Genomic DNA, 12727 nt, shown 5'->3' with positions numbered 1-12727 from the left:
GAGACTTCAAACAAAAAACACAGATATTAATTTAGCTTAGTGCTTACTAGAATTAAGATTTTAATCCTCATTCACCATTCTCCTTTGAAAGTTATTCATTAAATAACATCAGGATGTTGTGGTGGGTTTTGTTTATTTTGTTTGTTTTGTTTTTTTTCCACCCTAACTAAACTAAACCACATACACTATGGCACTCTTGTGTATCTCTGCCTCCTGCTTTAAGAACTGCTACAGTCAGATCTTCATTCACATGATTGTACTAATACTGTGTCAAGAGCTGCTCTTACGAATAAACACAATGGAAAAAACATAGGCATTTCCTGAAAGTCTATTGTTTTTCCCTCACAAGGCTTACAAATAGGGGTTCTCTTCTCCCATGTTTCTAACCACCTGGGCACATGCAAAGATAATTTTCGCTTTCTGCTGCACAATTATTCTATCATTGTAAAGTCCTAAGCAAAGGGATTTTTTCATTCAACTACAAGATAGTTTAATCCAGGATAAAAGTAGAAATGGGTGAGAGACAAAGCCCATATTGGCCATAGTTCAGGGCCCAGTACTACCTATAAATGACCATTGTTGAAACAAAAGATCTGTCACCCAGATATTTGTTAACATCACTGTAAATCAGGATAATTCCACCTGGGTGGAGGACCTGATTCTTAAGTTCATTCATTAGTTTTATGGCAAATACAACTCTACTGAAACCAGCAGAGTCACAGCAAACCTAAGATGGGCTGGAACGAATGGAGAACTGTGGTTAAATGAAAATCAAGATCAAGCTCAATGGTCTTATGTCCAGCCACATTTTAGTTTTTGTATTTAAAAAAAGTGAAAAATCTCTGGGTGCGTTACCTTCTAAGGGGCATTTATCATTTAGAGCTTAAACAAATTTACCCATTTTGACAATTATAATCACGCTTATCTGTAATCCAACAATGGCACAAATTTTGCTGTTAGTTAAACCAATGTAAATTCCGATGATTTCACTGAAAGTTCCAAAAGATTAAGCACTGTTTTTGTAATCATTCCAATGACCTCTTGCATAATTTTAAAATAACCCACCCAAAAACTCAACAATGATAATAACTGTCACAACTAACAATGAACAAATATGTGAGCTGTGACAGTAGAATATTTAAATACAGCTGTTAATTTCAGATTAAAACCTTCCAGACTGGACTTCTGCCAGGTCATTTTTAAAACTTAGAAAACCCTGAAAAGTCAAGCAATGGGGGAGTTTTTCCTTCTCCTATAGCTTGCTAGAAAAAGATGAATGCATGCAACTGACCCTGATGGCTGCAAACAAAATTACTTCTCCTATTAATATGAAACAGCATAATACAGTAATAATATTTAGGGGCTGGATTATGAACTAGCCCTGCACAATACACAATGGAGTGGGTCGAAGGGGAGAGCACCAATAAGCACAGAGGCTAGTTATAATCCAGTTGATACATTCCCTCTGTGAGCCTTCTCAAAAGTGGGTGGAAGGGGTGCAAGGTCAGAGCCATGACCGTGCTCTTGCATCACACTACTCTGCAGCACCTGGTCCAGAGCCAAAACTGGTTGAATTCCCTGCTGACATTCTTTTTAAAAGGGTGTCTTCATAGGCTATACTTTGGCCCTGCTCTCTCCCCAGTGTCTCCAGAAGACAGCAGGCCGGATTCTCCTCCTACACTGGTGTAAGTGGCCTGTAATCTCCAGGATTCCATATTAAGAGGAACGGCAATCTCCAGCCTGCTCTGACTGCAGACACTGGCCTTAAAGTTTTATGTTAGGGTCATTGTCTATGTTTACACAAGAGGCCTAAGAAATATTGAAGACGAGGGATGAATCGCCTTGAACACAGTGGGGAAGCTAACAGCAAAATGCTCATGTCATTTCAGTGGAGCCACGGATTTCCTTCCTGAAGTCTTCATCCATACACATAGTATGCAAGATTCCTCTTTTTAAATAACTAAAAGTTATTTTGTGTTCGGTAAAAAAATATTAGGAGCTGAATTCAAAGGAATGGCCTGGAGAAAAAGATGTTGAAATTAAGGAATGCATTTTAGTATACACAATCTATCCATAATCACCCGAACCTGCCGTGATCTTTTATATTAGTGGGCTCGACTGAGCCCTTGGTGGTTAGTGGGTATTATTCACTGCAGTTAATTTGTTACATTGGGCTTAAACTGTCCCATTGTAATAGAACCTTGTGGAGCCATTTACCCCTGGGCTAAGTGGGTTGTAAAACGTTACCATTCTGATTTGGTAAGCACTTACGCTCCTTTTACAACAAGTGTATTCCCCCCACGAGAATGCAGGGCAGTTAGAAGAATGAGACTCATGGACTTCAAGTGGGGTTTGCTTGTTCATATCAGAGGCTACCTTTGGCTTCAGCCACATGCTGTAATCAGGCTCATCAGTTAGAAGTGATTATCTTCCGATGTAGCCTAGTTAACAAAACCTGCTAACTGTCAGGGGCGGCTCTAGACATTTTCGCCACCCCAAGCATAGGCGGCCTGCGCGGGGGGCGGCTCTGCCCGGTCGCCGGTCCCGGCGGCTACCGGTGGATCCCTCCCGTCAGGCTTCGAAGCCCACAGGACCAGCGGACCCTGCCGCAGGCACGTCTTGCGGGAGGTCCACCGGGAAGCCTGGCCTGCCCGCCCTCTTGTGTTCCTGGTGACCAGGAGAGTTGCCCCCTGGCGGCAGGATCCGCCCCCAAGCATGCCGGCTTGGCGTGCTGGCGCCTGGAGCTGCCCCTGCTAAATGTAACTAATGGATACAGCCTCCCTCAAGTAAGAGGCGCAAAAAAACCAACCTCGCAGAACCATTCCATGTCCAAAGCCATTTGATCCGCCTAACTTTCAAAATGCAGCCATATCCATTTGTTTTTTACTTATTTGTATTAAAAAAAAACCAAAACATGGTGGGGCTGAGTCTGAGTCATTTAAAGCAAAGTTTTCAGCTCAGAATAATATCGTACCAGCTGTAATTATAAAGTCCTACACAACTGGGCTTAGAATGGAAGCCACTGACAGGCTGTTTTCTCAAGTAAATGATGAAATAAAAGAACTAAAAACTAACCTCACACAATCAAGTTTTATTTGGACAGAGACAGACGGGAAAAGCATATCATGTATCAAGAGAATTTCAGAAAAAGGGAAAAATATACAAACATAATTACAAAGCCAATTTAGGAAAGCAAGTAATAAAATCTACTCAAGCTATGATCCTGAGTCAATAGGAGTTTTGATTGAAGGTGGAACAAAAGCAGGCCCAAACATTGTTTTTTTCAGACACTGTATATTTACCTAACAATAGATGAATCCATTCCAGCTCCAGTATATACCCAGGAACAGAAGTGTAGTTAGCCTGTCTCACCAACAGAAACTGGAAGCAAGGAAATCCTGCCTTCGATGCGTTCTCTCAGAGACTTCAGCAAATAGTTTAAACTCCTATGTCAAATATCAGTGCTGGCTTTTTCCTATGCAAGTTTTTAGCCAACAAGAGCAAGCAAAACCAGCCCACAATCCAAAAATCTAGGTTCCCATGTGTCTCAAATTTTCCCCTTTATAGAAAAGGATAATATTCTTCTCTCTCTATTGGGTATTGTGATGTTGGGGGGGTTAAAAGGTTTGATGAAATGTAATTTAATAATACAACCATAACTGTTAAGATTTTCCAATTGGTAAATGCAAACAGTGAAACAAAAAAAGGAAGCAAAACCAAATTCTCCCCCAATTCCCACCTCTGCAACTACTCTAAGTAATTAAGCCCTGCATGTCCACAAAAAGCCGATTTTAAAAAGGCACACACTGTGATAGCCCCGCACTGGTAGGAACTGACCCAGAGAGGGTGAGGGAGTGATACATCCCACCCCTTGTGAATCAGTGTGTTTTCGGCAGGATTCCCTGTGACCCTTGTGCAGACCATTCACTGCTGTTCAGGCCCCTAGGTAGGGCTCAGTGGGAAGTTGGGTGGGTCTGGGCCGCTCCCTACCGGGGGTCGCCAACCCCTTGTGATAGCCCCCAGCCGCTAGGGCCTTTATTTTGCCTCCAAAGAGGTAAGCTGTTTGACTATTAAATGGCACTAGGCCGTGAGAGCCCACTAAGGAGGAGAACTGGGCAGCAGACTCTGGACATTGGGCAGCACTTGCTAGGGGCACATTGATGGACTTCGGCCGCAGGCCACATTTACCGTCGCACTCAGGAAGAGGCCAATAGACAGACCCTGGCCAATTGGGCACACTGTGCTGAACTATCAGGGTGGGGTAGGGGGGATAAAACAGACATAAGAGCTAGAGGGCGGGCTTATCTCCCGCCCCCTGACTTAAGGGTCGACAGGTACAAAGCCCGCCACACAACACAATGAATAAAGAAAAAACTGTCTTAAAACTATAGCAGCCTTTTAACCAGCTGAGAGGTTTTTATTGTCTATCTAGCTTCTTTAAGTATGTGCTTGTTAACCAACGACAATTAATGGCTGAGGCCAAGTCTAGCCCTTTCATGGGATTTACTGGCTTAAATTATAAGGGCATGACCTGTACAAGTACATTTAATTAGGATCAGCATAACATTACATCTAGCTCCAATGCAGCATTAAAAAATAGGTGAATAATGTTTCTCCCACCAGATTCTAAAATGCCCTATGGGGTAATGACCAATCCTTTACTAGTACAGGGATTGGCTACCCTCCAAAATTGGCACTCTGGAGTATCCTTGTTAACATCACTGCTGGAAAAGGCCAAAGATGGGCATGTAAAATTAATTACTCCCTCATCTTAGCCAAAGAAGACTGCAGCAATCAGACTAAAATCTTCCATTTACAAAAAGTGCCACAAGAAGGTCTCATAGTTTAGCAGAATTACAAGGTTTTCCCCTGGATTTGAGGGAGAAAAAGGATTTTGTGGGAAAAAGCAAAAATGACCATGGAGAATATTTGTATGGGCCTACCCACTCCAGTGCTCCAAAACAGCAGAGAAAAGTGGTTAAGAGGATCAAGTGGGACTGGACCAGCACAGAGGCCACGAGATGAAAGAAATGACCCAGGGGTCTGAAAATAAAGTAGGAATTCCAGTGGCTAAAAACACATGTAGCTGCCACAGAGGTGACCTACAGAAAATAACACAGACCCTGACCACTATACTACGCAGCTCTGTCTGGGTTGTTCAGATGTTCTCAGCAACGAGCTCTTTTAGGCGGAGGAGCCATTCTTTATTCCCTACAACCCAAGCAAAAGTCTGTGCATAGAGGTCATTTTGTTAGGCTTTGCACAAAGAATGAGGATTAGGCCTTGTCTCGACGATAAGGGAAAAGTCGATAATAACTACACAATTTGAGTTATGTGACTAAGCATAACTCAAATCGTACGTAGCTTAGATCTACTTCCCATAGGCTCCACACGACAATGACATCATAGGAGACGCTCTCCCTGTTGAATCCCCTCGCTCTTCTTGATCAGGTGTAGTACAGGAATCAACAAGAAAGTCAACGGCGATCAACTTTAGCAGATCTTCACTAGACTGGGCTAAATCGACCCACGCGCAGCGTCGATCCTCCTGTAAGTGTACAAGCCCGTTATGTCTCATTGCATTTATAAAGGGTCAAGTTATGGAATCTCATAGAACTCATAGGCAGAAGGACAATATGATCATCTGTCTGACCTCCTGCAACAAAGCAGGAACCACAGAATCCTATCCATTCACTTCTATAACAACCCTAACCTAAATGTCCAAGTTACTGAGTCTTCAAATTGTGGTTTGAAGACCTCAAAGCTGCAGAGAATCCACCAGCAAGTACCCATGCGCCCACGCTGCAAGGAAGGCGAAAAACCTCCAGGCCTCGTCAATCTGCCCTGGAGGAAAATTTCTTTCCCTACTCAAAATATGGCAATCAGCTAAACCCCGAGCATGTGGGCAAGATCACCAGCCAGCACTCAGGAAAGAATTCTCTTGAGTAACTCAGATCCAATCCATCCAACATCCATCAACAGACCCACTGGCAGACTTATCTGCTGATAATCAAAGAATCATTGTCCAAATTAACTATCCATCAATACCAATCCCCTTCCATTAACTTATCAAGCTTAGTCTTATAGCCAGATATGTCTTTCAGCCCTACTCCCCCTTGGAAGGCTGTTCGCAGAAGCTTCCTCCTCTAATGGTAGAAACCTTTTGTCTAATTTCCAGTCTAACTTCCTAATGTCCAGTTTGTACCCATTTGTCTTGTGTCTACATTGTACTAAAGCCTTAAATAATTCCTCTCCTACCTTAATGTTTAATACCTCCTGATGATATTTAACTATTAAGCAGCATAGGCATTATCTCCGTGACCGCAGCCCTTCTTTGGGCTAGCGAGGTCTATCTAGAGCGAGAGCGTCACTCACGCTCTTGATGTTTCTCCCACGTAATGCATAAAGCAGTTCGTTAACACCATGTGCGCTAACAGGTTGCGATACAGTACGCTAGGAGCTAAGTCTACCGTCTGCGTGAGAGACACTGTTCCAATTGAATTCATCCTTCATAAAACAGTGGAATCGCGAGAACACTGCTGACACAGTATCTCTCAGATGAGGGTCCTACACCAGTGACCGACTCTATATAACAAGGCTTGTACAGCGTGTATGACTCACATCACGTCCCTTATTCTTTAGGGGACTTGGGAGATAGCGCGTCGGACATTGGTTGCAGGCCTACAAACCTGCATTGTCTTATATTTAATAACGGTCCATACATCAGGAGTTGCGATCTTCACACCATAGTTCCATGGCCTGATGAGTGCAGACAATACTAACCTAAGGTTCCTTACACTTCCTCACTCACTGCCGTCATGTCTCACGATGCATCCCCAATGTATATCTAAATTCTTATATTAATCCATAAGTGCTATGACCTTGCACTTTTCCACTATTAAATTTCCATCCTTTACTATTACTGCCATTTTACAAGGTCATCCAGATCCTCCTGTAATATATCCCGGTCCATTCTCCTCTGTGGTTAGCAATACCCTCCAGCTTTGGTGTCATCCGCAACTTTTATAAGCACATTCTCGCTCTTTGTGCAAGGTCAGTAATAACAAGTTAAATAAGATCGGTCCAAAACTGATCCTTGCAGGAACTCCACTAGTAACCTCCTTCCAGCTTTGACAGTTCACCCTTCAGAAAGACCTGTTGGAGTCTCCCCTTTAACCAGTTCCTTATCCACCTTACAATTTTCACATTTCATCCCCTTCTTTTTCCAATTTAACTAATAATTCCCATGTTGCAACCCGTGTCAAATGCCTTACGAAATCGAGTAGATAGATCTACTGCATTTCCTTTTGTCCTAGATAATCTGGCACCTTCTCGAAGAAGAGATCAGGTTGGTTTGGCACATCTCCTTTAGTAAAACCATGTTGTAATTCGTCCCAGTTACCCTGACTTCAATGTCTTAGCTACTTCTCCATTCCAAAAATATTTTCCAAAGACTTCATACTACAGATGTCAAACTACAAGGCCTAAAATTACTCGATCACTTTTTTTCCCCTTTCTTGAGGATAGGAACTACGTTTAGCAATTCTTCAGTCGTACAGTACAACCCTGAGTTTACCAGATATTAATCTTGCTAATGGGCTTGCAATTTCATGTGCCAGTCCTTTAATATTCTTGGATGAAGATTGTCCTGGGCCCTCCGATTTTTGTTCCCAATTAAGCCTGTTCAAGTTTTGGCTTCTACCTCAGATGTGGTAGTATCCACCTCATTTCAATATTCACATTTGTCATCCTTCCAATCATCGCCCTAGCTCTCATTAGCCTTCTTAAAGGACTGAGGCAAAGTACTTATTAAGATATTGGGACCATGCCTCGGTTATCCTTAACCTCCAATTCCATCCTCAGTGTTAGGCGGTCCCACTTTTCTTTCTTTGTTTTCTTTCTATTATAATGGCTATAGACCTTTTTACTATTGGTTTTAATTCCATTTGCAGGTTCGCAACTCTACATGCCTTCCTTACGTTTATCCCTACATGTTCTGACCTCACTAAGTAGCTTCCTAGCTAATCCCACCTTTTCTTCCACTCCCTTGTGGCTTTCTGCTTTTTTCTTAATCACCTGGAAGGGAACCTCAGCAAGGTCATTTAGTCCAAACCCGGCTCAAGCAGGACTTTTGACCACAGGCAGATTTTTGCACCACATGATTCCTGAATGGTCCCCTCAAGGCTGAAACTAGCTTAACCCTGGGTTTGCAGGTCCAATGCTCCTCCACTGAGCTATTCACTCCTTGTAGCTTTCTGCCTTTTTCTTAACTCTGAGATGCTTGCTCATCCAGCTTGGTCTACAACTCCAACCTATGGTTTTTTTCCCCTTTCTTGGGATGCAGGCTTCTGATAGTTTCTGTAGCTGCGACTTAAAGTAATTCCAGGCCTCCTCCGCATTTAGATCCAAACAAAATCTTGCAAACAAAGCTTCAGAAACAGTTTTTTTCATAAATTTTAAGACTAGATGAGATTGTAACAATCTTCTCTTTTGCATAGAACTTCACCTAACAATTCCTTTATCAAGCTTTTTCTTAAAATCAGCTCTATAGCCAACATATCTGGGCAGGTAAAAATCCCCAACATTGTTACCATTTTATAGTATTTTAATGTTATATTCTAAGAGGAGCTCAGCCACAACCTTTTCCTGATTTGATGCTCTCTCTCACCATGAATCCTCCAGTGTTCTTTGCCGCCATCTTCATCCAAAGACTTTCCACATCATTATCTTTATTGCTTCTAGATTGGCGAACATTTTTTCAGGCATTTCTTTTATTGTTTTCATGACACAAAGAAAAAAATACAAAGCCACAGATGTACCTTTAAAACAATCGTGAACATCAAAATACCAAACTTTAGCTGTACAAGGAGATGACCATATCTGCTACCTATTTTAGCAGTTACATAGCTCTGTTTTGGAAGTAGTGGTTAATTCTGCAACAACAAACTAATAAGAATGTGAAAAATATTGTATGCATTAAATATATTTGACATATCCAAAATCGTTGTTAACTGCTTAAATTTCTAATTATGAATTTCCCATTTGACTTGTATTTGTATGTTTTGTTACCTCCATTGATTTATGGATATTGCTTACAAACTCACTAGATATCATCATAGAAGAAAACAGGCAAAAACAACATATTAGGCACAATTCTTGATTTATGGTAGAACAGTCTCTCTCATCTCTTTTTCACAGTTTATAGCCATTCACAGGGAGTCCAATGGCTTGAGTTAAAGAGAGTGTCCACTTTAAGAAAAAATCACCTTCAAAAATGGCATCTTTTTACTCAACATATCTGCCACTTTGGTGTCCTCCAGTTTACTTTCTGACTAAATCAGATTTTAAATATTGCTTACACTGAAAAGACAATAGAGGAAACTGAGCTGGATTCCATTCTGCCTCTCATATCACCAACTCAGATGTCAGTTTCCAGTGAAATCACCCTTTCTCCCAGCAGTGATGCTAAAAATAGAAAGAGCAGAGTTTAATTTTCTGATCCTGGGTTAAATTTTCAAGCATCTAGAAAAATTACCGTTGGATTTGGAAGCTGAGCAAATTTGATAATAGAAGCTATTATGCAGCCCCACAATGATATTTTTACAATCACTTCTCTGTCAATATACCTACTTTAATCTTGAATAGAGACTAATGATGTAAAAGTGGTTAATATACCCCATAGTCTAAGTGAGTGCTTCTTTGATTCATAATGTCCTTGTGTTTTGCTCTCCAAAGTCACTCTGAAGCATTCAGTGCATGTATTTACCCAACAGTATATCAATTGGAAAGGCTTAAAACACATAATTATTCCATATCACTGCATTTTACTGCTATGATGGGATAAAGTTATCTAGAGAAAGAGAAAAGAATCCATTCCACAGCACGGAGGGTTGTTTTTTTGTTTTGTTTTTTGTCTCCAGCTCTTACACTTTCATAGGCAAAATGATTCACTGTCAGAAATGAAGCGTTAACACAGCTCTGCTACATTTCGAAGCTACTGCTCTTTCAATAGACAAGATTTTAGCCTTGAATGTACAAGTAGGATTTGCAGCTGAAAGCATCTATTGAGTGAAGAAGAAGTTGAATCTTTGCTCTGTGACTTCAAAGTTGTGAGTCAGCTGGCCTGGAAAGAATCCCCAAAGTCTTTATAAATAATAAAGTGACATGGCAGATCTGCTCTGAGTGTTTATCACGAAAGCCATATTTACCACTAATTTATCAATATGCACAGAGCTACATAAATGAGTTTGAAACTCTGAATTGACACACACAAAGAAACACACAATTGCACTCTTGTTACCCCACAAACAGAGAATAAGCTGCTAGATCTCACTGATTTGAGAGAATTTGGTTCAGTTCCCACTGCTGCTTTTGGCAGAACAGCGTGCCATACACTATAGCCATGCAGCTTTGGGCTATGATCTCATTGGATTTCATAAGCCAAGCTGGATCAGGACTGGGCACGATTTGGAAGGGAGACCTGCCGGGCTCAAAAAAGCCAGTGTATCCTGCACTTCTTGCCACCATACCATTAATAATACTGAATTGGTTTGCTGCAGCAGAGTGAACTGGAATTATCATATTACTCACCAGACCTTCTGCATTACAGACATCTTTATTATTTGCAGTAGTTCGCTCATTAGTTTGATTCTGAAAGCCTCATCCTAACTGCCTAGAAGATATCCTGTCCATCACGTTGGTTCCTGACAGGGCAGGCACTGTGAGAGGCTCTGTGTCAGGGTTCCCTCCACACTCTGAACTCTGGGGTACAGATGTGGGGACCTGCAGGAAAGACCCCCTTAGCTTATTTCTACCAGCTTAGGTTAAAACTTCCTCAAGGAACAAATCCTTTCCTTGTCCCTGCCACCACCAAGTGATTTAGAGCAAAATTCAGGAAAAGGGTCACTTGGAGTCCCTATTTCCCCCAAATATACCCCCAAGCCTCTGCACCTCCTTTCCTGGGGAGGCTTGACATAATGTGAGTACCAGTCAGACCCCTTGTCTCTAGGACATTGAAAATCAAACAAGTTCTTAAAGGAAGAACTTTATTTAAAGAAAAAGTAAAAGAATCACACCTGCAAAATCAGGATGGAAGGTAACTTTATGTCCCGATTTAAAGACCGAGGATTCCCCTCTAGGCTCAGCTTCAAAGCTACAAAAAATAGGAATAAAACTCCCTCTTAGCACAGGGAAAATTCGCAAGCTAAAACAAAAGATAATCTAACTTATTTCCTTGCCTTTACTTACAATTTCTGTAATTTTAGATGCATCGTTTCAGGTATTTTTTCAGAAGAGGTTTTACCTGCTTGGTCTCTCTCTCCATCCAGCGAGGGAAACAAACAAACAAAGCACAAACAAAAGCTCTTTGCCCCCCCGCCCCCGGCCCTAGATTTGAAAGTATCTTCTTTCCTTATTGGTCCTTTTGGTCAGGTGCCAACCAGGTTATTTGAGCTTTTTAACCTCTTACAGGTAAAGTGATTCTGTACCTCTGGCCAGGAGGGATTTTATGTTACTGCATACATAAAGGTTGTTACTCTTCCCTTTATATTTATGACAGTCTGAAAGGAAATAAAACTTCTGCAGGCCTCTGAGAACACCCTGTGATTGTGGTTGGGAGCCCACTGTAATTACAGCAGGTGCCTGGGATGGCTAAATGGATGGCCACTGGAGATCACCCTGACCATAAAAGGGAAGACGAGTACAGGAAGGGAAGGAGAAGAGGGGACAGAAGAGATGGGAGATACTAGGGGAGAGAGCCCCACTATGAATCAGAGGAGAGAGAAAAATGATGGGGGAGCAGAAGAGAGGAGCTTGACAGTGGAAGCAGAGCTGCTGGGTCATAGAGGGGAAGAGGGAAAGGTTAGGGGAATCAGTGAACGAAGAGAGAAACAGATAGGAAGGAGAGGGGAAATAAGGGTGAAAGAAACTAGAGGTTCCAATATAAGATGGAGAGATGGAAAAGTCAGGTCTAGAACAGAAAGAGGAGGGGGATCTGGGGGAGACAGAAGAAGTAAGAGAGAATAATTCAAGGTTAGAATTTGTTTATTCCCTGTTGTGTTTTTCTGTGTGCAGAGTAGCTGAAAGGAAATAGGAGTAGCCCTGTTTCACCCTTGTTGGACTCTTTGCAAAGACTATGGCCCAGAGATATTAGAAGTTTGACTTCTTTACATCAGTTTTCATCATAGATGAAAACAGGGAAATTCCTGTCCCCAGAGCCATTTTTGCAGGTAATAAAGATGAGGCACTGTCAACTGAGCCATTAAAACTGCAAAGTGTCACAGGGAATGAGGAATCCAAACGTTGTGGAAGACTTTCTGTCCAAATTAAAATATGTCATTTCCTCATGGATTTGTAGCAGCCAGCTCAAACTCAACATGGCTAAAACTGAGCTCTTAATCTCCCCTCCTCCGCACTCTGCATCCACTCCCTACCACCTCCCTTCTCAATCACTGTGGGCAAAACCACCATTTTGCCTGTCACTCAGGCCCATAACCTGGGAGTTATATTCAACTCAGACTTCTCTCTGTCTCCTGGATCCTCACATCCAGGCCCTGTCTAAGTCTTGCACATTCTTTCTGCATAACATGTCTCAGATTTAAAATTTTTATTGAAGCCAATGTTAAAATTATATAACACACAGGTTGAGAAAGGAGTATCTGTACATCTGGGTATAGTGCTTAGATTATTCACAAATACCAAGTTTGCTTTTAAAAGTCATATGATACAT

General features: G+C 41.7%; 1 protein-coding gene across 1 annotated transcript in view; it reads right to left on the bottom strand.

Annotated features, from left to right (window-relative positions):
- Positions 1-12727, bottom strand: part of SORCS2 (sortilin related VPS10 domain containing receptor 2) — an 844346-nt gene that overhangs the window by 674237 nt on the left and 157382 nt on the right.

The sequence above is a fragment of the Chelonoidis abingdonii genome, chromosome 5, assembly GCF_003597395.2.
Source record: "Chelonoidis abingdonii isolate Lonesome George chromosome 5, CheloAbing_2.0, whole genome shotgun sequence".
Lineage (NCBI taxonomy): Eukaryota > Metazoa > Chordata > Testudines > Testudinidae > Chelonoidis > Chelonoidis abingdonii.
The sequence above is the reverse complement of the archived record's forward strand: the minus strand, read 5'-3'. Positions and strand labels throughout refer to the sequence as shown.